The sequence below is a fragment of the Schistocerca piceifrons genome, chromosome 2, assembly GCF_021461385.2.
Source record: "Schistocerca piceifrons isolate TAMUIC-IGC-003096 chromosome 2, iqSchPice1.1, whole genome shotgun sequence".
NCBI lineage: Eukaryota > Metazoa > Arthropoda > Insecta > Orthoptera > Acrididae > Schistocerca > Schistocerca piceifrons.
In genome coordinates this window covers 22,472,039-22,495,725 of record NC_060139.1, presented here as the reverse complement: position 1 = coordinate 22,495,725, position 23,687 = coordinate 22,472,039, and the positions used below count along the sequence as shown (strand labels likewise).

General features: G+C 42.5%; 1 protein-coding gene across 1 annotated transcript in view; it reads right to left on the bottom strand.

The window, feature by feature from the left end:
• LOC124772873 (brain-specific angiogenesis inhibitor 1-associated protein 2-like) overlaps positions 1 to 23,687 on the bottom strand; it is a 591,718-nt gene that overhangs the window by 355,708 nt on the left and 212,323 nt on the right. The window lies entirely within an intron of this gene.

The window sequence follows — 23,687 nt, the reverse complement described above, 5'->3', positions numbered from 1 at the left end:
CTTTTATTTCCGTCCTATTAAAGATTATAATTAGTAAATGTACTACTCACAAAAAATCGCAGCTTATTATATACATGTACAACTCGTAGACAAGTAGGTTTATATTTTCGTTCAGCTCTTGCTGGGGCAAGTTTCCTTTTAAACCTCTAACCACTTTCCAAAGACAGCACACAACTTGACAAATGGGATACAAAAGACTCTTTCGTACTGCTGCGTGAAGCGTGTCGGCTCCTGTCCGTACTGCGGGTGGTTAGACTCTTTCACTGTTACTAAGCAACAAAAACTAAGCAATAAATAGTAAATCAAATATAAATTTAGAAATGGCAGCTAATGATATTTTTACTGACATTAATAAGTGGTTCATAGCCAATTCACTGTCATTAAACTTTGAAAAGACCCACTATATGCAGTTCAGAATTTCCAAGAGATTTCCTTCCAGTGTGGAAATAGGAGACGTGAGAGTGTAAAATTCTTGGGATTACAACTTGATAATAAATTCAGTTGGGAGCAACATACTAACGAACTTCTAGAGCTCCTAAACAAGTCTGTGTTTGCAATGCAAATGAAGTCAGACATAGGAGATATAAATATAAAAAAGCTGGCATATTTTGCTTATTTTCACTCCATTATATCATATAGTATCGTATTTTGGGGTAACTCCACAAACCAAGAAAAGATGTTGGGAATACAGAAGCGTATAATAAGAGTAATATGTAGTGTAAATCCAAGAACATCATGTCTAAACCTATTCAAAGAATTGGGCATACTAACCACAGGTTCTCAGTATATTTATTCCTTAATTAAGTTTGTTGTAAATAATATATCTCTTTTTCCAACTAACTGCTTAGTACACAGTATCAGTACTAGGAATAAGAAAAATATACATACAGATTTAAAATCACTTACTCTTGCCCAGAAAGGAGTCCAGTATTCAGCAACGCATATTTTCAATAAGTTACCAGCAATCATTAAGAGTTTAGTTTCAGACAAGGCAAAGTTTAAAGATAATTTAAAAGAATTTTTGGTGCCCAACTCCCTCTGCTCCATCCATGAAATTCTCAACAAATGCAGTAGATCATTTTAATGAAAATTTATTATACTTTAATTTTTGACAATTCTTGGTTGTAACAGCGAAGTAACTACCTACTGTGTGAATGATGGACGTATGGAAAGCAGATGTAAGTCTCAAGTCTGTGAATAGTGGAAGTTTAATTTTAAATCTTGTACATAATTTGACTGTTCTTAGCTGAGGATCAATGAAATGAATAATTTACTTTAATTTTTGACAATACTTGGTTGTAATAGCCAAGTAACTAGCTACTGTGTGAATGATGGATTTAATGAAAGCAAATGTAAGTATTAAACCTGTAAATATTAGAAGTTTAATTTTAATTCATGTACATAATTTTAGCGTTTATTGACTGAGGATCATTAAAATTAATGAATCTCAAGTTTTTATAATTACATTTTTGTAATGCGTTTATCCGACATGTTCCACACCCAGGAGGATCCTCTCTTTTGTGGGTCTATGGAATGAATAATTAATCTAATCTAATCTCAGCTTCGCGCGTGTCGCAACAAATGAGGTGCGCGTTGAGTTCCCAGCCTTTTGCAGACGCACCGGACTCGCAAACTGGTGTGTTGGTCTGGTGGCCAAGAAGCAAACTAGTGACTTTCACCTACAGACGGATAAGGTGAGGAGGGCGTGACTGAGTCCATGAACTCTGCCCCGGCAGCTGCGTGAGCGTGCGCGCAGCAGGCGTAGGCGGCAGCTGTTACACTGACGTGACAAAAGTCATGGGCTACCGATATGCACAGATAAAGTTGGCGGGAGTATTGCGCACACAAAGTAAAAAAAGGCCAGCGCTTTGGTGATTCGTGTGAAAAAGTTTGCGACGTCATTATGCTCGCACGGCAGGAATTAACAGACTCTGAATACGTAATGCTAGTTGGAGCTGGACGCCTGGGACATTCCATTCCGGCCGGCCGCTGTGGTCGAGGGGTTCTAGGCCCTCCAGGCCGGCACCACGCGACTGCTACTGTCGCAGGTTTGAATCCTGCCTCGGGCGTGGATGTGTGTGATGTCCTTAGGTTAGTTAGGTTTAAGTAGTTCTAAGTCTAGGGTACTGATGACCTCAGATGTTAAGTCCCATAGTGCTCAGAGCCATTTGAATCATTCTATTTCGGAAATCCTTAGGAAATGCTATATTCCGAGATCCATAGTGTCAAGAGTGCCCCGAGAATACCAAATACCAGGCGTTCCCTCTCACCATGGACAACACAGTGGCCCACAGCTGTCATTGAACGACTGAGAGCAGCGGCGTTTTCGTAGGGTTGTCACTGGTAACAGACAAGCAACACTGCATGAAAGCACCGCAGAAATCAACGTGAATGGTTTCTTTGGGATAATGCGGAAAAATTTGGCGTTAATGGGCTATGGCAGCAGACGACCGACTCTAGTGTCTTTGCTAACAGCGTGACATCATCGCCTGCAGCGCCTCTGCTGGGCTCGCTACCATTTCGGTTGGACCCTAGACGACTGGAAAAGCGTGGCTTGATCAAATGTGTCCCGATTTTAGTTGGTAAGAGCTGATGGTAGGGTTCGAGTGTGGCGCAGACTCCACGAAGCCATTGACCTTAGTTGTGGACAAAGCTGGTGGGGGCTCCATTTGAACCGATCATTCACTGGAAATGGGGTACTTTCCAAGAATGATTGCCTATCGAACTTGTGGAGTCCAAACGACACATATCGAAAGTGCGATTGTTACTCGATCATTTGAGTTTCGTGGTGGGTGTTACGAGTATGTTTACGGTGGTCACTAAAGCAACGGAAAAAAAAAATGGTTCAAATGGCTCTGAGCACTATGGGACTTAACTTCTGAGGTCATCAGTCCCCTAGAACTTAGAACTACTTAAACCTAACTAACCTAAGGACATCACACACATCCATGCCCGAGGCAGGATTCGAACCTGCGACCGTAGCGGTCGCGCGGTTCCAGACTGCAGCGCCTAGAACCGCTCGGCCATCCTGGCTACGGCAAAAGAAGAGCGTTAAAAAATACTTGTAATTACAAAGTACACGTCTTACCTTAATCGTCGCCATTGTTATCGTCATGGGAAAGTCCATGTGATGTGTACGATACAGGGACAATTCCCTTTTTCCCATAGCCTGGTTAAACGCTGCCAATATCACGCAAGAATATCGGCAGAGTGTCACATGCGTTAACTTTTCCCTGCAAACGCAAGATGTTCTGGACGCCCTTCTCTTTTAATGGAAGACTTTACAGATTTCCATAACCGCTCAATATTCTGTGTGTGGACGCTGGGGTCATCCGAAGATACAAACTCCACATAGTGGTTCACGAATTCGTGATCGAATTTTTCAGCTTTCAGAGTCTTATATGACTGAAACCCGTCTTTTAGTACCAGGGAGTATGAGGTGCTTTATCAGGCCCACTAAAGTGACCTTCCCTCTGGACAATACTCTGACATCGAAATACTTCCGCGAGTCTCTTTTAACCGAATACCCAAATGAGATCGATTTCACTTTTTGAAGGTCATCCTCTATGGTTCTTCCGTCTAGCTATATGAGATTCGTCAACTTCCACAACTTTATTTTCTCCACCAATTGGTACACTGTTGTTTGTCACTACCACACAATAGACTTCTCGGTAAAACCCGAAATAGTCACTCACGTTATTTGCGAATAACTCACTTTCTGATGCTGTTGCTTGCAAGTCAATTCTCTCAGGTGGATACGCATGGAATGAGATTTTTCCATGTGAGAGAATCCACCGAAGAAACGTCAGGAACACCGGACACCACACTCACTATCCACAGAAATCGTCTGCGTTTCCCAAGCAAGTCACAACTATTTCACGGAGAACAGAGCAAGTAAATGAACAACATAAAACAGATAAAAATGATGATCACAAATAATTGATCAAAACGCGCCGCGAGACTCGCATGATCGAGTTACAATCGCACGTTCGATATGTGTCGTTTGGACCCCGCGATTCAATAGGCAATCATTCTTGGAATTTACCGGAAATGGTTATATTCGGCTACTTTGGGGCCATTTGGAGACATTCATTAACTTTATGTTCGCAAACCACTGTGTCATTACGCCGGGCCACAATTGTTCGCGATTCATTTGAAGAACGTTGTGGACAGTTCAGGCGAAATATTTGGCCACCCTAATCGCCTGACATGAATGCTATCGAACATTTATGGGACGTAATCGAGAGTTCAGTTCCTGCCCAAAATGCAGCAAGGGCCTTTTCGCAATTATGGACATCTATAGCGGTAGCGTGGCTCAATACGAGTACTTCTGCAGAGGACATCCAACGAACTTGTTGAGTCCATGCCACGCCCAGTTGCTGCACTACGCCGGAGGCTTCCGACGTGATATTAGGAGGTACCCCTTGATTTTTTACACCTCAGTGTATACTAAGCAAGAAACTGCCGGCTCGCGGGAAGTGGCCACAGAAAGACTGGTGTATCAATGGCCATTTGGGGCACCCGATGTTCAACTAAAAGATCTATACCCGGTGACCACGTTTCAGAACTCTGCCTGTCATAGTGAGCTTGTGTCGCGAAGCTGACTTTCAAATATAGTACAATCTGTTTAGCGCTATTTTCTATTAAGCGCCGTCACCTTTTATTTGGTGGTTAATACTTGTCGACAGCCTAAGAAGATAGTGGACTATTTTTCATGTTAAATGGTTTCCACCCACAGTAAGATTTTTTAAATTGCCAGTTAGAATTAGATTTTTTTGCTTATGGTTTAAATTGACCATTTATCAGTTTGTGTCCCAGGGTAAATTGTTAAAAAAAAAGTTCGATACAACTGGTCTCACCTTTCTTAGTCAGCGTGTTTGGCTCTAAATTTTTGTGACGTGGTTTTGGTAACTTGTTTTATTTGGAGCTCTGCTTTGCATAATGTTATTTGATTAGTCTCCAATCATTTACACTGTCTTTACAAGTTTCAAGCTAGCTGTATTACTGTTGTACCAAGTTCGCCAGGACTCCCCGTTTGACTGTTCAAGAGTTTACAGCCATCGCCATAAATTATGGCTGTTAGCGTTTTAACTACTCCCTGCTTTTTTAAGTATTATTTTAAAAAAAATGCCGTCAGACACAAGCTCTGCTTGAATTCATTCTGGTTTTTATTTGTGCCATTTAATATATTCAAGTACTTGTTGCTGATGCTTGGCTATTCCAGAGTTAGCTGCTGCTGGCTGATGGTTGGCTATTCCAGAGTTAGCTGTTGCTGTCGTAACGTACAAGCAGTGTTGGTTTAACTTGTTTATTTTATCCATGCGGTTTACATTATTTATTTGTGTGCTGAGTGATTATTCTAAACTTCTTCTGAATACATGCAATGCAGTCTGTAATTTTGGCGAACTTAGAAGAAGTGTTCGCTTTGTAAACTGATTTTGTGTGTACGTTAAGTGTATTTCTATTTTATGTTTCAGAAGTATCATTAACTGCGCTACTCAGTATAGCGAATTTAATATTGCGAACTGGTGCCAGCTTTGAGTCCTGCCCGCATTTGTATTATTGTAATATCTGATTTAATGAGCATCTGCTGGAACTGAATAGTATTGTTATTTATTGTTGTGCGCAGTGCTGAGAAACTTAAATAAAATTGTCTTTATTGTGGGAATGATGTTTGAGGGCTTGCAACAACTCGTTAACCATCTTGCTCTACGAGCGTCTCCCTATGAATTTATCTTACTTTCGTCAGCAAGGTTTATCAGAGAAAGGTGTGCTTGAGGCTGCAAATGTCTGGCTTTCTAAATGACTTAGAGAAGACAGTCCTCAGAGCAATCTTCAGTCTTACCATTTTATCACAGTGGGGTATTATTAGTGATAAGATACGCACCTACTAGGATATGTTGAAGCAGGACGCTCAAGATTGTGAGATCAGAAGTGGTAGTTTAACGACCATTGATCTGGTACAACATCCACCCAGAACATAAGGTTTGGATAGATCATTTAAGCAAATGGTGGGATGGTCGCCAATCTCAGCTTCAGATAATATGATGTGCAGGATTATCCGTAAGCACCTCTGGGGTTACAAAAGACGAATACGCGAAAACTACAAACCATACCGAAGAATGACATTCATCAGTGGTTAGAGCATCTCCATACTTTTCGATTCATCATTTCAACCCGTATCGATAGCTAACTCGATCATCTGGTCAAGTACAGCCTCGTTGAAGTTCAAAGTAGTGTACGTTGGTATGTTGTAGTGATCGCGAAAAATATTTTCACAGGCAGGTGCAATGACCAACTTTTGAACTCATTAAATATGTTGATGATGAGAAGAGGAAATTAATGGCACTGCAAGACGAACGTGTAAAAATGTTTGAAAATTGGGGAAGGAGTGGCTTATTGCCAAGGATCAAGGTATTCAAGTATCTGCTGAAAAGAAGAAGCAAAGTGCACACAGTTTTTGCTTAGCAGTATGGATGGATGTGTTATTACCCAGCAATTTCTTCGGTATTATGAACCACTGAAGAAAAAACCAACATTGAAAGAGCTTCACTGCTTTTGGTGCACAGAAATGGGGTTTCATTCCGGATCCATTCTCATATGGGACCCTAAAAACAAAACTTCACTACATCATTCAGAAACGAACTGCGGAAACTTCTTGTAAGTATAGTCAAATTTTTATAATGAAGCTTATCTCAACATACAGATGAATAAAGGATCTTCTGCTACGCTTTTTCCTTGCTTAGGGGCCACAGTCGTTGTAATTCGTCATATGCGTGGCCACGCCGTAGCTGCCGAGGGCACCAGTAGAGGCCGGCGTGTCAGAACATTAAGACAAATCACCTCTCCGTATTGTCACATCGAATTAATTTCCGCCTGCGGATGGGCGACCCAATGAAAATATTTCCAAAGCAATCAGCTGTCACTGCTTTCCGGCCAGCAGCAGCATCGAGGTCTGCTGCGTAGCAAACACTGCCCATGTTGGGCACCTCTAATGGGAGTCAAAAACATTCAAAACACGCTCTCTCCATCGACACGGAGTGTCCAGCGAAGGAGTCCCTTATTTTGAAATTAAATATCTCGAAAACTAAGATCGACAGCCGAGTGAATCAAACGGTACGTTTATTGTGAAAGGTGTAAGAATTTTATACAGAAGTTTCGGAATAGTTTGAAAAGCTGGTAACACATGGAGCTGTACGCTGTGCAGCTCGTACAGTATCAGAGTGCAAAAATAAACTTATCCTTTGCAAGCAGTCTTCACAGTCACATCACAATCTTTTAGAAATGTCCACCACTCTCAGTATGGATGTGGCGAAAACAGACAAATTCGCCATCATGTGCTGTAGTGACTTAACGTATTTAGATACCATACAGACCGCCGATTCAAGCTAGCCGAGGATGATGGGATGGTTTCGGTAGGCAGTGTCTTTTAATGCGCTCCACAAAAAGAGGTCACAAGGAGTCAGATCAACAACAATATCAGAAACTGACTCCACCTTGATGCAAAACACTTTGTTATTTGTTTATTTCTTTATTTTCCCAACCTAGTTTCGGCGACAAATATCACCATCATCAGTGGATTTTTTTAAAACATGCAGAAAATAGCATGGTTCTAAAACACAGTGACACATTATTAAATTTTCACTACACGTGTTTGAAATATAGTTTTCTATGGATACTTTCATACTACCTTATTTATTGTATGTTACAGCATGTTTCTGAGAATTATTGTCGCTGCTTGCGACATATTTTCTGTGCGCTTTTTTTTGTTGTTGCCGTTTTTACTCAGAGGACATGATATCATCTGCAACTGTGTGAGCGGCTGTTACTAGACAAAACACTAAAAGGTGAACTTCGTATGTTAGCAATATACACTTGGGGTTGTGATAGCGCAGTGGAATCCAGGTAATTGGTGTGTACTGAGCTGTTACTTACCTATTCGTGTACTCACGTTCGTTGGATGGTATGTGGCTGATTCTATACACATAAAAACAAAACTTTCGCACTTTGTTTATGATCAAGAATATTACGCCATCTTGCTGTTCGCGTGTTTCGTGAGAGGTGTATTCCATGAGGCGAGAAAGACTATGAAAACTGTAGCGGGAATTAGGCGACTTCTGTCCCTTATTTATGTCTGTGTGTGATGCGGAAGTGGTTCTTTTGCGTGTGTGTGCTTTCTGTTCTGTGTCCTAGGTCAGTTCTCACAGAGCGGTAAAGAGTGTGTTGTTGCAAAGTGTTGTGTTTTCGTTTATTACATTTTCAGATCTGGCAAACATCAAAAAAGTGTTGCACTTGTTAGTTGTGATGTTACCTGGCCCATTCTTGCATGAACCACTCGGTGCTTGGTCGATCCCGCAGCGCTAGCTGTGTGACACTTTTTTTTCAAAATTTCAATGTAACGTTCACTAGTGACAGTTTTTGCATGAAAAACATTCAAATAATGCGTCTGCTCCATACTAGAGCCCAAACAATAAATTTGTGGGAATACAGTGGTTTCGCGTCGCTAAAAATAGAATTTTCGGAACCCCAAAGTCGCCCTTTTTGGTTATTCACTACTCCATTCTCGTGGAAGTGTGCTTCACCTGTGATCCACATGCATCAACATCGAATCCTTCATTATCAATCAATAATGTGGTTCGCATGTTGAGCCCGCTTTCGCACAACTCATGCCGGTGGAACAATAGTGGCTTTAGATTTTGAACTGGAAACGTGTGCAGGCTATGTCTCAATACTTTTGCATGCTGGAACGTTCCAAACCAGTCTCTGTTGCAATTCTGCGGACGGATTTCCTATGATTTTGCTGAATAACTCTGCAAACCATGGCGACGTTGTTAGCAGTACTACAGTCGGCCTACATTCCCCGCTAGATAATCGGCCAACCTCCCTGTGTATCGGAACCTGGCGAAGAGCTTGTGAATGGTTTTCGCATCGGATCCTTTTGGAACATCAAATAGTGCTTGGAAACTGCGCCTTGTTGGCGCAGGACTGTGTTTTGATCTTTTGTATTTATTATTTAATTCTCTTAATGTTCAGCTATACCGAAGAACTGAAATATGTGTGCAATAATTGTCCTAACTATATAGTGTTAGGACAATGTTTAAATTATTACGTAAGGGAAACTACATTACAGTACCAGATAAATGTTACTTATCTTGCAAAGTCTGCCTCAGTGCCTGGGTTGGCGTCATTGTTCCTATATAAACCGTTAGAATATTCCGACCAGGTCTTTTAAGATAACAGATCACTGGAATATTGTGTTGCTTTTAAAGGCAGTCTTTATTTATTTCTATGTTATTGACACAGTTTTTACAACATAACTTCTCAAAAATACATTGTGCAACATTCTTAAACTAGAAGGAGAACATGGTCGATCAGAGAGTAACATGTAACAAAATTTATGTCAGTTAAACCCATTCTCTCCATCTTAAGATGTCTAAAAGAACTGTGATGCACTTGGTGCCAAAATCTATATAAGTATTATGAACCTAGCTTTCATCACCTTCTAGAATACGATGTAATAAAAATTAATATTAACATGACCGTCTTAACTGAAATAATTTTTTCATATTTAATTTGTATAGTGTTTTCTGAAAATAATTACATACATGAAGATTTATAACAAAGGTTGAAAATTTTGACAATATAGAGAATAGCAGTTTCCTGCAATCTTATCAGATCGATTTAATTATCGATAGTGAAATTAGAAAAATGATAAACATTATTATGTATTAATTATATTTAAATTATATATATTATCACATATTATATATTTTTATATATTAATAATATTAATCAGAAAATTAGAAAAAGACAAAAACTTCGTTAGAATGAAAAATGAAGCATATCAATATTGTCTTTACTGTAGAGTGGTTTTTAGATCAATTGTGTGGACAACTATGATTACTAATTATCGTGGTTCAAGATCGACACAACGAAATGGATCGTTATGAATAATAAAAAATATATTATCAGAATAATAGACTTATGGCAATCAAATGACTTCAAATACATCTTCAGATGTGAGACATACAATTTAAGTGTGGAAATTCGCCCAAATCTGGCCAGAATCTGTACGAAATGGACATTTCAATTGATCCAGAATGAGATTTTCACTCTGCAGCGGAGTGTGCGCTAATATGAGACTTCCTGGCAGATTAAAACTGTGTGCCCGACCGAGACTCGAACTCGGGACCTTTGCCTTTCGCGTTTGGTAGAGCACTTGCCCGCGAAAGGCAAAGGTCCCGAGTTCGAGTCTCGGTCGGGCACACAGTTTTAATCTGCCAGGAAGTTTCATATCAGCGCACACTCCGCTGCAGAGTGAAAATCTCATTCTGGAAACATCCCCCAGGCTGTGGCTAAGCCATGTCTCCGCAATATCCTTTCTTTCAGGAGTGCTAGTTCTTCAAGGTTCGCAGGAGAGCTTCTGTAAAGTTTGGAAGGTAGGAGACGAGGTACTGGCAGAAGTAAAGCTGTGGTACCGGGCGTGAGTCGTTCTTCGGTAGCTCTGTTGGTAGAGCACTTGCCCGCGAAAGGCAAAGGTCCCGAGTTCCAGTCTCGGTCGGGCACACAGTTTTAATCTGCCAGGAAGTTTCATTTCAATTGATGTACGCAAGTTCCAACGAGGCAAGATTCATTAAATATTTCAGTACCAGGAAAACACATTGTAGTGGGGAATACATTATTCAAACCTCTCCCTTCGTTACACTAACCTCATTCGCGTTTCAACAGTGGAAATGATCGTTCTTGTCTCACAGACTCTACATATTGCGTTTACAGCGCCATCTTTTATCAACTTTTCGAATTATTTCGAAACTTCTGTTTAAAATCTGTGTAAAATTGTTACAGCTTTCAGAATAAACACACCTTTTGTTGCACTCGTCTATCGATCTCAGTTTTCGAGGTATTTAATTTTAAAGCCAGGGGCTCCTTCGCTGGACATGTTGTATGTCTCTTTTCCGCATGTGTTGTAGTTTTGGTGCAGTCGTGTTCTGAAACACTAGAGGTGCTTATGAATAATCCTGTACAAACAGTTAAAACGATTACGTACAGACATGTGACGCACATTACTCCCTGTCGTTAGGTCAACAAAATTAAATAAATTACATTTGCCAAATCGCAAATAACAGTAGAATACGTATAACAGGACGAACGCAGGGAACCAGAGAACGAAAGTTCCATGACACGATATGATAATTTGGCATGAGAAAATGAGGTGATGCAATTGTTTTCACTTTCAATACGTTTCAGAAAAGTGAATAGTTTACAAGTGAAATTATGAATAGCTGAAGTTGCTTGACGTCGGAATTAGTCAATATCAGCATAAACTGAGACTTAGAATTTTCAGCGAACAGCGTTAACATCAGGTTCATCATAATAGGCGACTCCGGTGAATTTCTAATGAAGTAATGTTTAACGTCCTGTTGACAGCGAACAAATAAGAAAGAGATCAGAAGCCCGATCGGCACAGTTTTGGTAGCATTCACCTTGTGTGAATACAGAAAACTACTGGAAAGGTAAATGTGGACAGTACAACAAGAATTTGAACAGTCATTGTAAAATGATGTAGGATGGCTTGTAGATTAATAATGCTGTCTTCCTGGCATTCGCAAATAACTGTAACTCGTCTAAAGATGAACTGTTGATCGAAAACGGTAGTGAGCTAAAAAGAAAATTATCATGAGCTCATGGGCCGGCCGAAGTGGCCGTGCGGTTAAAGGCGCTGCAGTCTGGAACCGCAAGACCGCTACGGTCGCAGGTTCGAATCCTGCCTCGGGCATGGATGTTTGTGATGTCCTTAGGTTAGTTAGGTTTAACTAGTTCTAAGTTCTAGGGGACTAATGACCTCAGCAGTTGAGTCCCATAGTGCTCAGAGCCATTTGAACCATGAGCTCATGGTGGTTTTAAAACGTACATATATACTGCAAATATAAATATCATTCCTTCAGAAGACTGAATAAGTCACTACATGAAATTCTTGTGTAATCTGGATGCAGAAAAGACAACGCAAAGAATGCGGAGGAAGGGATAGATCTAACAGATTCAACAAAATTAGAACAGTCATTCAAGTCAAACAAAAAATAGAAAAACACCTACATTAGATGAAGTTAACTGAGGGCTGATAATTTACGGCGAAACATTTCTAGAATTCTGAGTGCTCCACCTATACAACACGTGTTGGTTTACAGGTGAAACACCGAAATAATGGAGGCGCGCTAAAGTCATTTCATTGTTAAGAAACGAGAAAGAAGATGCAGAACTAGTTGTAGGGCAACCAGTCTTCTGGATGCTTCTTATTAACTCTGCAGCAAAATAATTAACGTCAGGATTTCAAACATCTGTGATTCTGTTTTATTAGAACAACAGGCACGCTTCCGAAAAGGAAGCATAGCTGCTGAACAAGTTATACAAAAAAGATGACATTTTAATTTGGAAACAAACACAGCACTTACCGACTTCGAGAAGGCATCTGACGGCATCAACAGCAAAAACTCTGGTCAGTAATGGAGCAAAGAGATTTCACCAGTGGCAGACAACAATGCAAACTAGCCACAGACTGCACACAGCACAGCCAGTGATTTTTCATACAGAGCGCTACGTGGCGTTACCAATAAGAAAACCTAAACAGCCTACTTACAGTTTATACAAAAACACCAAAATAAGGATAGAGACAGGCAAATAGCTGACACGAGGAAATTGAGATAAAGCAGGGAGTAAGGCAGTGCTGTAGTATGTCACCAACACTGTTCAACGTCTACATCGACGACCTGGTCAGGTACTGGATGATGGACAGAATACCTCAAGGCATAAGAATTGGGCCAGGCAAATTTCTAAGTACAATTCATTTTGCTGAACCATTTAATCAGATAGGACAATGAAGAAAAATTAGAAACAGTGGCACGTAGCTTAAACAATACAAGCATAAATTACAATCTAAAGATATGAACAGGAAAATTAAAAGTAATGGCGTTTTTAGGAAAGTACCTTGCAAGGAATAAGATAGTCATAAATAACACAATAATAGAACAAGTCTCCCATTTCCAGTAGTTATGATATGAGATAACTTTTGAAGAAGAGGAAAACATAAAGAAATTAACATCTTTCAACTAACAGGTGGCTCGATAAGAAGAACAATAAAGACTAAAACTAGAAGAGAAACTCAAATGAAATTTTATAAAATCGTTGCACTATCCACAGTACTATATGGACCTAAAAGTTGGATATCAAGGTCAAAAGACCTAAGACACCTTGAAACGTCAGAAGTGAAGTTCATTAGATCGGTGAAGACATAACAAGAAACGAAGAAACAAGGAAAGAACGGGGGACGGGGGATTACAGCCATTAACTGAAAAAGTAATCCAAAAACGCAGGATTGGAATCTCTCGACATGCAGTGGTATACAATCCTATTGGAAGAAGGCGTATAAGGGGGCCGAGGAGGAGATGCTGTGTCCAGAACAGGCCACAAGGCCTAATCTTGGACTGGCAGAATAAGATGATTTGTTTTTCATTACTACACTGACGGAGAAAAACCGCTACACCAAGAACTAGTTGTGCGACATGACGAAGATTGGTAAGAGTGTTTCTGCCTGTGAAACATGACGTCTATTCAAGTTTCGCGCAAGTAGCATAATAATGTCACTAGTAGCGCCTCTATCAGGACGTAAATCAGGTACGCTTTAACTGTCGTCAGCGTTAGTTACCTTTCAGATTGGACGTGGTGAGTTTATGTCAGTCAATAATGCATTTAAGGTGACAAAGAAGCCATTATCGACACCTCGCCGAGTTCGAAGAACGAAGTGTAATGGGGATACGACAAGGTGGATATTACTTCCGCAAATATTGCAGGAAGTCGTAGCAGGAATGAAGCCACTGTACATGACTGCTGGTAGCAGTGGTCACGGGACTGTACTGTCGCAAGAAGACCGGATTGCCACGTGGCACTACCGACAGGAAAGACCACTGTGTTTAGCGTATGGCTATGGTGCATAGTACTGCATCTGTTGCAGCAATCTCAGTAGTAGTTGGCTCCACAGTAACATCAGTTACTTGAAGGACAGCTTCGTGCGTTCCACTGACCCAAAACCATCGGCACTTACGACTTTGGTGGCGTCAAGCGAGAGCTCATTGGCGGGCAAGATGGAGGTCTGTTGTGTTTTCTGATGATAGCTGGTCCTGTCTCGGTGCCAGTGATGGCCGTGTCTCGGTTAGAAGGATGTCAGTTAAGGGCCAAGCTACTTGCGTTCAACACACACTCGACCAACACCTGGAGTTACGGTCCGCGGTGAGGTTTCGTATGATAGCAGGACCACTCTCATAGTTATACCATGCATCCTGCCTGCAAAATTATACGTCGTTCTCTTGATTCGATCTGTTGTGCTGCCATTCATGAACAGCATTCCATGGGGTGTTTTCCTGCAAGATAACGCTCGCGCACATACCGCTATTGTAGCCCAATATGCACTAAAGAGTGACGACATGTTGTTTTGACATGCTCGATCGCCTGATCTGTCTCCAGTAAAGGACTGATCGGACAACAACCCCAGCGTCATCTACAACCAGTATCAACCGTCCTGTATTGACCGACCAACTGCAACAGGCTCGGAACTCCGCCCCACAAATCGACATCCGTCAGCTTTACAACATAATTCATGCACGTTTGCACGCTGGCTTTCAACATTCTGGTGGTTACACCGGTTATTAATCTACCAGCATTTCACATTTGCAATGGCTTATCTCGCACTTACATTAACTTGTGATCTTGCAATGTTTCTCATGTTACCGAGGTAGATGTATTCCCGAAATTTCATTACTCTACATTAATTATATTTTGGTATTGCGATTTTCTTCCTCTCATTATATGTATCGCATAAACCAGATGTCAGTTATAAGAGTCGAGGGGCATGAAAGGGAAGCAGTGGTTGGGAAGGGAGTGAGACAGGGTTGTAGTCTATCCCCAATGTTATTCAATCTGTATATTAAGCAAGCAGTAAAGGAATCAAAAGAAAGATTCGGAGTAGGAATTAAAATCCATGGAGAAGAAATAAAAACATTGAGGTTCAAAAGATGTTCAAATGCCTCTGAGCACTATGGGACCTAACATCTATGGTAATCAGTCCCCTAGAACTTAGAACTACTTAAACCTAACTAACCTAAGGACAGCACACAACACCCAGTCATCACGAGGCACAGAAAATCACTGATCCCGCCGGGAATCGAACCCGGGAACCCGGGCGCGGGAAGCGAGAACATTTGAGGTTCGCCGATGATTTTTTAATTCTGTCAGAGACAGCAAAGGACCTGGAAGAGCAGCTGAACGGAATGGACAGTATCCTGAAAGAGGATTTAAGATGAATATCAACAAAAGCAAAACGAGGATAATGGGATGTAGTCGAATTAAATAGGGCGATGCTGCGGGAATTAGATTAGGAAATGAGACGCTTCAGCCGATCGGTGTGGCCGAGCGGTTCTAGGCGCTACAGTCTGGCACCGCGCGACCGCTACGGTCACAGGTTCGAATCCTGCCTCGGGCATGGATGTGTGTGATGTCCTTAGGTTAGTTAGGTTTAAGTAGTTCTAAGTTCTAGGGGACTGATGACCTCAGCTGTTAAGTCTCATATTGCTCAGACCCATTTGAACCATTTTTGAGACGACTAAAGTAGTAACTGAGTTTTGCTATATAGGGCGAAAAATAACTGATGATGGTGGAAGTAGGGAGGATATAAAATGTAGACTGGCAATGGCAAAGGAAGCGTTTCTGAAGAAGAGAAATTTGTTAACATCGAGTACAGATTTAAGTGTCAGGAAGTCGTTTCTGAAAGTATTTCTGTGGAGTGTAGCCATGTATGCAAGTGAAACGTCGACGATAAATAGTTTAGACAAGAAGAGAATAGAAGCTTTCGAAATGTGGTGCTACAAAAGAATGCTGAAGATTAGATGGGTAGATCACATAATTAATGAGAAGGTATTGAATAGAATTGGAGAGAAGAGAAATTTGTGGCACAACTTGATTAGAAGAAGGGATCGGTTGGTAGGGCATATTCTGAGGCATCAAGGGATCACCAATTCAGTACTGGACGGCAACGTGGAGGGTAAAAATCATAGAGGGAAACCAAGAGATGAATACACTAAACAGATTCAGAAGGATGTAGGTTGCAGTAGGTAGTGCGAGATGAAGAAGCTTGCAGAGAATAGAGTAGTATGGAGAGCTGCATCAAACCGGACTCCGGACTGAAGACCACAACAACAACAATGTATCGCATATTTATTTATAGCAGCTATAAATTAATCCTTCTCTATCAGTTGCTGCCGTAGTGATTAGTGTGTTCCATTGCTTACGTCTTAGCACTGGTAGCCACAAACAGCTGAGACTCGGTGAATCCCAGGTGGCCACTCTTCCGCCACGGAGTTGGAAGAGTAAGTTTACGGCGGATGAAAAGTGAGGAGCGGAGTTATTGGGATGCGCGGAGCCGTGTATCTCGCGGCGGATGATGGATTCTCGGGGTCGTGGGAACGGCTCCCGGTGTCCGCGGCTGCAATCAATCAGCGCAGCCCAGCCGGTGGGCGGCAACCTGTTCCTCTGGTCTGCCGCCCGGCTGGCCACGTGGCAGGCCGCCTGCCGGGAACCTGAGTGTGTCCGCGGCTGCAGGGGTCGGGGGCTGGCACAGGTCTTCCTGCCGGCCCCAGGAACACTGAGCGCGAAATACAGCATACCCGCAGCGTGGGCTCTCTTCGCGAAAAGTTCAAGTGTAGTCATTCAGTTACCGGTCACATTTATTGTTGTTCTAGACGAACAACAACCGTATATACAGGGTGGTCCATTGATCGTGACCGGGCCAAATATCTCACGAAATAAGCGTCAAACGAAAAAACTACAAGGGGGAAACCAGATGGGGCTATGGTTGGCCCGCTAGATGGCGCTGCCAAAGGTCAAACGGATATCAACTGCGTTTTTTTAAAATAGGAACCCCCATTTTTTATTACATATTCCTGTAGTACGTAAGGAAATATGAATGTTTGAGTTGGACCACAATTTTCGCTTTGTGATACATGGCGCTGTAATAGTCACAACCATATGGCTCACAATTTTAGACGAACAGTTGTTAACAGGTAGGTTTTTCAAATTAAAATACAGAACGTAGGTCCGTTCGAACATTTTACGTAGGTTGTTCCAATGTGATACACGTACCTTTGTGAACTTATCATTTCTGAGAACGCATGCTGTTACAGCCTGATTACCTGTAAATACCACATTAATGCAATAAATCCTCAAAAGGGTATCCGTCAACCTCAATCCATGTGGCAATACGTGTAACGACATTCCTCTCAACAGCGAGCAGTTGGCCCTCCGTAATGTTCGCACATGCATTCACAGTGCGCTGATGCATGTTGTCAGGCGTTGTCGGTGGATCGCGATAGCAAATATCCTTCAACGTTCCCCAGAGAAAGAAATCCAGGGACGTCAGATCCGGTGAACGTGCGGGCCATGACGACCAATCCACCTGTCATGAAATATGCTATTCAATACCGCTTCAACCGCACGTGAGCTATGTGCTGGACATCCATCATGTTGGAAGTACTTCGCCATTCTACCATGAAGTGAAACGTCTTGTACTAACATCGGTAGAACATTACGTTGGAAATCAGCATATATTGCACCATTTAGATTGCCATCGATAAAATGGGGGCAAATTATCCTTCCTCCCATAACGTCGCACCATACATTAACCCACCAAGGTCGCTGATGTTCCACTTGTCACAGCCATCGTGGATTTTCCGTTGGCTAATAGTGCATATTATGCCGGTTGACATTACCGCTGTTGGTGAATGACGCTTCGTCGCTAAATAGAACGAGTGCAAAAAATCTGTCATCGTCCCGTAATTTCTGTCGTGTCCAGTGTCAGAACTGTACACGACGTTCAAAGTGGTCGCCATGCAATTCCTGGTGCATAGAAACATGATACGGGTGCAATAGATGTTGATGTAGCATTCTCAACACCGACGTTTTTGAGATTACCGATTCTCGCGCAATTTGTCTGATACTTATGTGCGGATTAACCGCGACAGCAGCTAAAACACCTACTTTGGCATCATCATTTGTTGCAGGTCATGGTTGACGTTTCACATGTGGCTGAACACTTCCTGTTTCCTTAAATAACGTAACTACCCGGCGAACGGCCCGGACACTTGGAAGATGTCGTCCAGGACACCGAACATTACACATAGCACACGCCCGTTGCGCATTTTGATCACAATAACCATACATCAACACGATATCGACCTCTTCCGCAATTGATAAACGGTTCATTTTAACACGGTTAATGTATCACGAAACAAATACCGGCCGCACTGGTGCAATGTTACGTGATCCCACGTAATTATACGTTTGTGACTATTACAGCGCCATCTATCACAAAGCGAAAAAAGTGGTCCAACTAAAACATTCGTATTTTTTTGTACTACACGAATATGTAATAAAAAACCGCAGTTGATATTTGTTTGACCTATGACAGCACCATCTAGCGGGCCAACCATAGCTCCATCTGGTTTCCCCCTTCAAGCTAGACGAGTTTCGTTCTTTGTAGTTTTTTCGTTAGACGCTTATTTCTTGAGATATTTGGCCCGGTCACTATCAATCGACCACCCTGTCTATCTACACCAACATACAAATTGTGCAAGCCACCGTGTGGTGCGTGGTGGAGGGTACCCTGTACCAGTATTAGTCATTTCCTTTCCTGTTCCACTCGCAAAAAGAGTTAGCGAAAAACGACTTTCTGTATGCCACCGGTCTGCAGCTCGTAGTCTTGCTATAGCGTTCTCGCTTCCCGCGCACAGGGTCCCTCGTTCGATTCCCGGCGGGGTCAGGGATTTTCCTTGCCTCGAGATGACTGGGTGTTGTTATGTTGCCTTCATCATCATCATCATCATTCATCCCCACTGCGGTCGGAGGAAGGCAATGGAAAACCACCTCCGCAAGGACCTTGCCTAGATGGCGGTGCGGGTCTCCCGCATAGTTCCCTATGCTCCTCGGAGTATGGGAACTCAACATCATCGTATGCCACCGTGCGAACCATAATCTTTCTAAAATTACCTTCGTGGCCCCTTCCACGAAATGTAAGTTGGCGGCAGTAGAATCGTTCTGCAGTCTATCTCAAATGACAGTTTTCTAAAGTTTCTCAACAGTGCTCCTCGAGTAGAATGACGCCTTCCATACAGTGGTTCCCATTTGAGTACCTGAAGCATCACAGTAATTTTTGCATGCTGCTAGAGCCTATTGGTAACAAATGTAACAGTCGGTTATCACCTGCTTCGATTTCTTCCTCTAATTGGACCTGGTGCGAATCCCAAACACTTCAACAGTACTCAACAGTCGGTAGCACTAGTGTCCTACACGCATACTCCTTTACAGATGAACCACACTTTCCTAAAATTCTCCGAATAATCCGACAACCCATTACAAACCTTACACGATCAATCAATTTTACATTCCTTAGCAACGTTATAGCTAGATATTTCATTGGCATGACTGTGTCAGGCGGGATGCCACCAACGCTTTATCCCAACTTCAAGGATTTGATTTTTCCTGCTCATCTGCATTAATTTATATTTTTCTACATTTAGAGGTAGCTGCCATTCATCACACGAACTATAAATTTTATGTATACCATCTTGTATTCTTCTACAGTCATTCAACAATGACAACTTCCCGAACACCACAGCATCATCAGTAAACAGCCGCCGACTGGTGCTTAACCTGAAACTTCCTGGCATTTTAAAACTGTCTGCCGGACGAAGACTCGAACTCGGGACCTTTGCCTTTGGTGGGCAACTGCTCTACCAGTTTTAATATACCAGGAAATTTCATATCAGCGCACACTCAGTTGCAGAGTGAAAATCCCATTCTGGAAACAACCCCCCAGGCTGTGGCTAAGCCATGTCTCCGTAATATCCTTTCTTCCAGGAGTGCTAGTTCTGCAAGATTCGCAGGAGAGCTTCTGCGAAGTTTGGAAAGCAGGAGACGAGGTACTGGCGGAAGCAAAGCTGTGAGGACGGGGCGTGAGTCATGCTTGGGTGTCTCAGATCGTAGAGCACTTGCCGACGAAAGGCAAAGGTCCCGAGTTCGAGTCTCGGTCCGGCACACAGTTTTAATCTACCACGAACTTTCATATCAGAGCACACTCTGCTACAGAGTGAAAATCTCATTCTGGTGCTTAACCTGTCCGTCAAATCATTTATGTACCCAGATGAGCGAAAACATTTTGACCATCTGCTTAATAGCTCGTCTGTCCATCTTTGGAACGAAATACATCACTGATACTGCGTGTCAGGGATCAGACAGTTTGTTGCTAGGTTTGTAGAGGTATGTAGCATTAGATGTCTACCCACAGGTCGTGTAATCCACGTAAATAATGGGGCCGCAGTGATGGGGCCTGATAGCGACCCAGATGGGTTCCATAGGATTTACATCACGTGTATTCGGTCGCCGAGATATCCACGTAAGTTCACTATAATGCTCCTCAGGCTACTGTAGCACGGTTCGGGCTCCGAGACACGGACAATTAAACTGCTGAAAGATGTCATCGCCATCTGGGAAGACATCGAGCGCGTAACCATGCAGGTGGTTCGCAGCGGTCAGCGTATCTTCGGTTACTAGCACAGGTCCTATGCAAGCACAGGACAATGTCTCCCCACAGCATAATACTGCTCCCACGAGCCTGCGTCCATGGCGAACTACCCGTTTCGCGTCGCATTCACCTCTACGACGGCGTTTCTGGAGACGAGCATCTACATCTACATCTGCATGACTACTCTGCATTTCACATTTAAGTGCTTGGCAGAGGGTTGGTCGAACCACAATCATACTATCTCTCTACCATTCCACTCCCGAACAGCGCGCGGGAAAAACGAACACCTAAACCTTTCTGTTCGAGCTGTGATTTCTCTTATTTTATTTTGATGATCATTCCTACCTATGTAGGTTGGGCTCAACAAAATATTTTCGCATTCGGAAGAGAAAGTTGGTGACTGAAATTTCGTAAATAGATCTCGCCGCGACGTGAAACGTCTTTGCTGTAATGACTTCCATCCCAGTTCGCGTATCATATCTGCCACATTCTCTCCCCTACTACGTGATAATACAAAACGAGCTGCCCTTCTTTTGCACCCTTTCGATGTCCTCCGTCAATCCCACCTGGTAAGGATTTCACATTGCGCAGCAATATTCTAACAGAGGACGAACGAGTGTAGTGTAAGCTGTCTCTTTAGTAGACTTGTTGCATCATCTAAGTGCCCTGCCAATGAAACGCAACCTTTGGCTCGCCTTCCCCGCAATATTATCTATGTGGTCTTTCCAACTGAAGTTGTTCGTAATTTTAACACCCAGGTACTTAGTTGAATTTACAGCCTTGAGATTTGTACTATTTATCGAGTAATCGAATTCCAGCGGATTTCTTTTGGAACTCATGTGGATCACCTCACACTTTTCGTTATTTATCGTCAACTGCCACCTGCCACACCATACAGCAATCTTTTCTAAATCGCTTTGCAACTGATACTGGTCTTCGGATGACCTTACTAGACGGTAAATTACAGCATCATCTGCGAAAAACCTAAGAGGACTGCTCAGATTGTCACCCAGGTCATTTATATAGATCAGGAACAGCAGAGGTCCCAGGACGCTTCCCTGGGGAACACCTGATATCACTTCAGTTTTACTCGATGATTTGCCGTCTATTACTACGAACTGCGACTTTCCTGACAGGAAATCACGAATCCAGTCGCACAACTGAGACGATACGCCATAGGCCCGCAGCTTGATTAGAAGCCGCGTGTGAGGAGCGGTGTCAAAAGCTTTCCGGAAATCTAGAAATACGGAATCAACTTGAGATCCCCTGTCGATAGCGGCCATTACCTAGTGTAGCAAAAATGTGTTTCACCGGAAGAGCTGACACGTTTCCATTGATCGACGGTCGAATGCCGATGGTCCCGTTCCACCCATAACCATAACTGACGATGCCGTTAGGTCAACACATGAACATGTAAGGGTGGCATGCTGCGGAGCTCCATGTTCAACGATCTACAGTGAACGGTGTGCTCCGAAGCACTCGTGCGTCCACCAGCATTGTGCTGTTTCGCCAGAGATGCCACAGATCACCATCAGTCCTACTTCACAGAGCAAGTAAGCCTCCGAACCGCACGTTCTGTGAAGAGTAGTGCACGTCCAACCATTTAGCGTCTAGTGATAGTTTTATTATCCTTCTACATCTTTCCGTAGATGCCCACGACAGCAGCACGTGAACAGTCGACCAGCTTCGCTATTTGAGACACACTCGTTCACAGGTTCTGTGGTCCGCCCCGACAGCTGAGTTGTCAACGTGACGGATTGCCGTCCTACGGGTCCAGGGTACTTAGTGGAAAGTGCCAACCACTCATAATTTTTTTTTGAATGATTTCGTATACTATGTGCCCAATAATATTTATATTGTTTACTCACACTTTCCACTCTGCTTCTCATATATAATAAGGCATAAGTTTTTCTTTCGTATTCAATTTATGTATAATATCTAGCACATGTAAAAAAATTTCTTGCACTCCTGCTCCATCTATCATGCTGATGTTTTCCCTCTTATTGTCCCACCTAACAGTGCAAACTAGAGGAAGACATCAAACAAGAATACACAATGTGAATGTGGCATCACAAGTGCATGACATACAGAAATTTGAACTCAAAATCAACCTGTCGATGCTACGTATAAATTATTATGCCTGTCCTGCAATGCTTTTAAAAAAAAAAAAAAAAAAAAAAAAAAAAAAAACGACAAATGATCATGTAAAAGGATTCAAGGAACAACAATAAGAGAAAAGCGAAAAACGAAAAGAATATACAAACGAAAACCCATAAAATGACAGTAATGTTAACCAACTCTAGAAATAGGTTAATAGAATGAATTTTTTTATTTTAAATGTATCGTTGTTAATATATTTAAATAAATATATATGGTTACAAAAAAAGGTTCGATTCCTGCCTGGGTCGGCGATTTTTTCCGCTCAGGGACTGGGTGTTGTGCTGTTTTCATCATGATTCATCCCCATCCGGCGCGCAGGTCGCCCACTGTGGCGTCGAATGTAATAAGAGCTGCACCAAGGCGGCCGGACCTGCCCCGCAAGGGGCCTCCCGGCCAATGACGACAACGCTCATTTCCATTTACAGGCTCTGTGTAACAATAATTTGTCCTTTGCCAAAGCCGCTTGTCTCAATGGATTTCGCCATTTGCAGCCCGTATCATCGGTAGGGTGATGTCTGCTCCGCTTCCATATTTTTGTTACTGCGTCACGCGCCCGCTGCACCACCACCTGGCATCCAACGTCGTGGTGGGCAGTGGTCATAATTTTTGGCTTATCAGTGAAAACAGAAGACAACAGTGGTTCTACCAATTTTCCCTGAGGCACTCCTGACTCTCCGTAAAGAGAGAGAGATAGATATTTTCTCATGTACGTGGAAGGCGACCCTTTAGCCTCTTTATACACTTATAAAGGGCCATCAAACTACTCTATTTTGCATTTCTAAAACCTGAATTTGCACAAATGCAAATTTACGTCATTATGTTAACGTACACTCCTTGAAATCGAAATAAGAACACCGTGAATTCATTGTCCCAGGAAGGGGAAACTTTATTGACACATTCCTGGGGT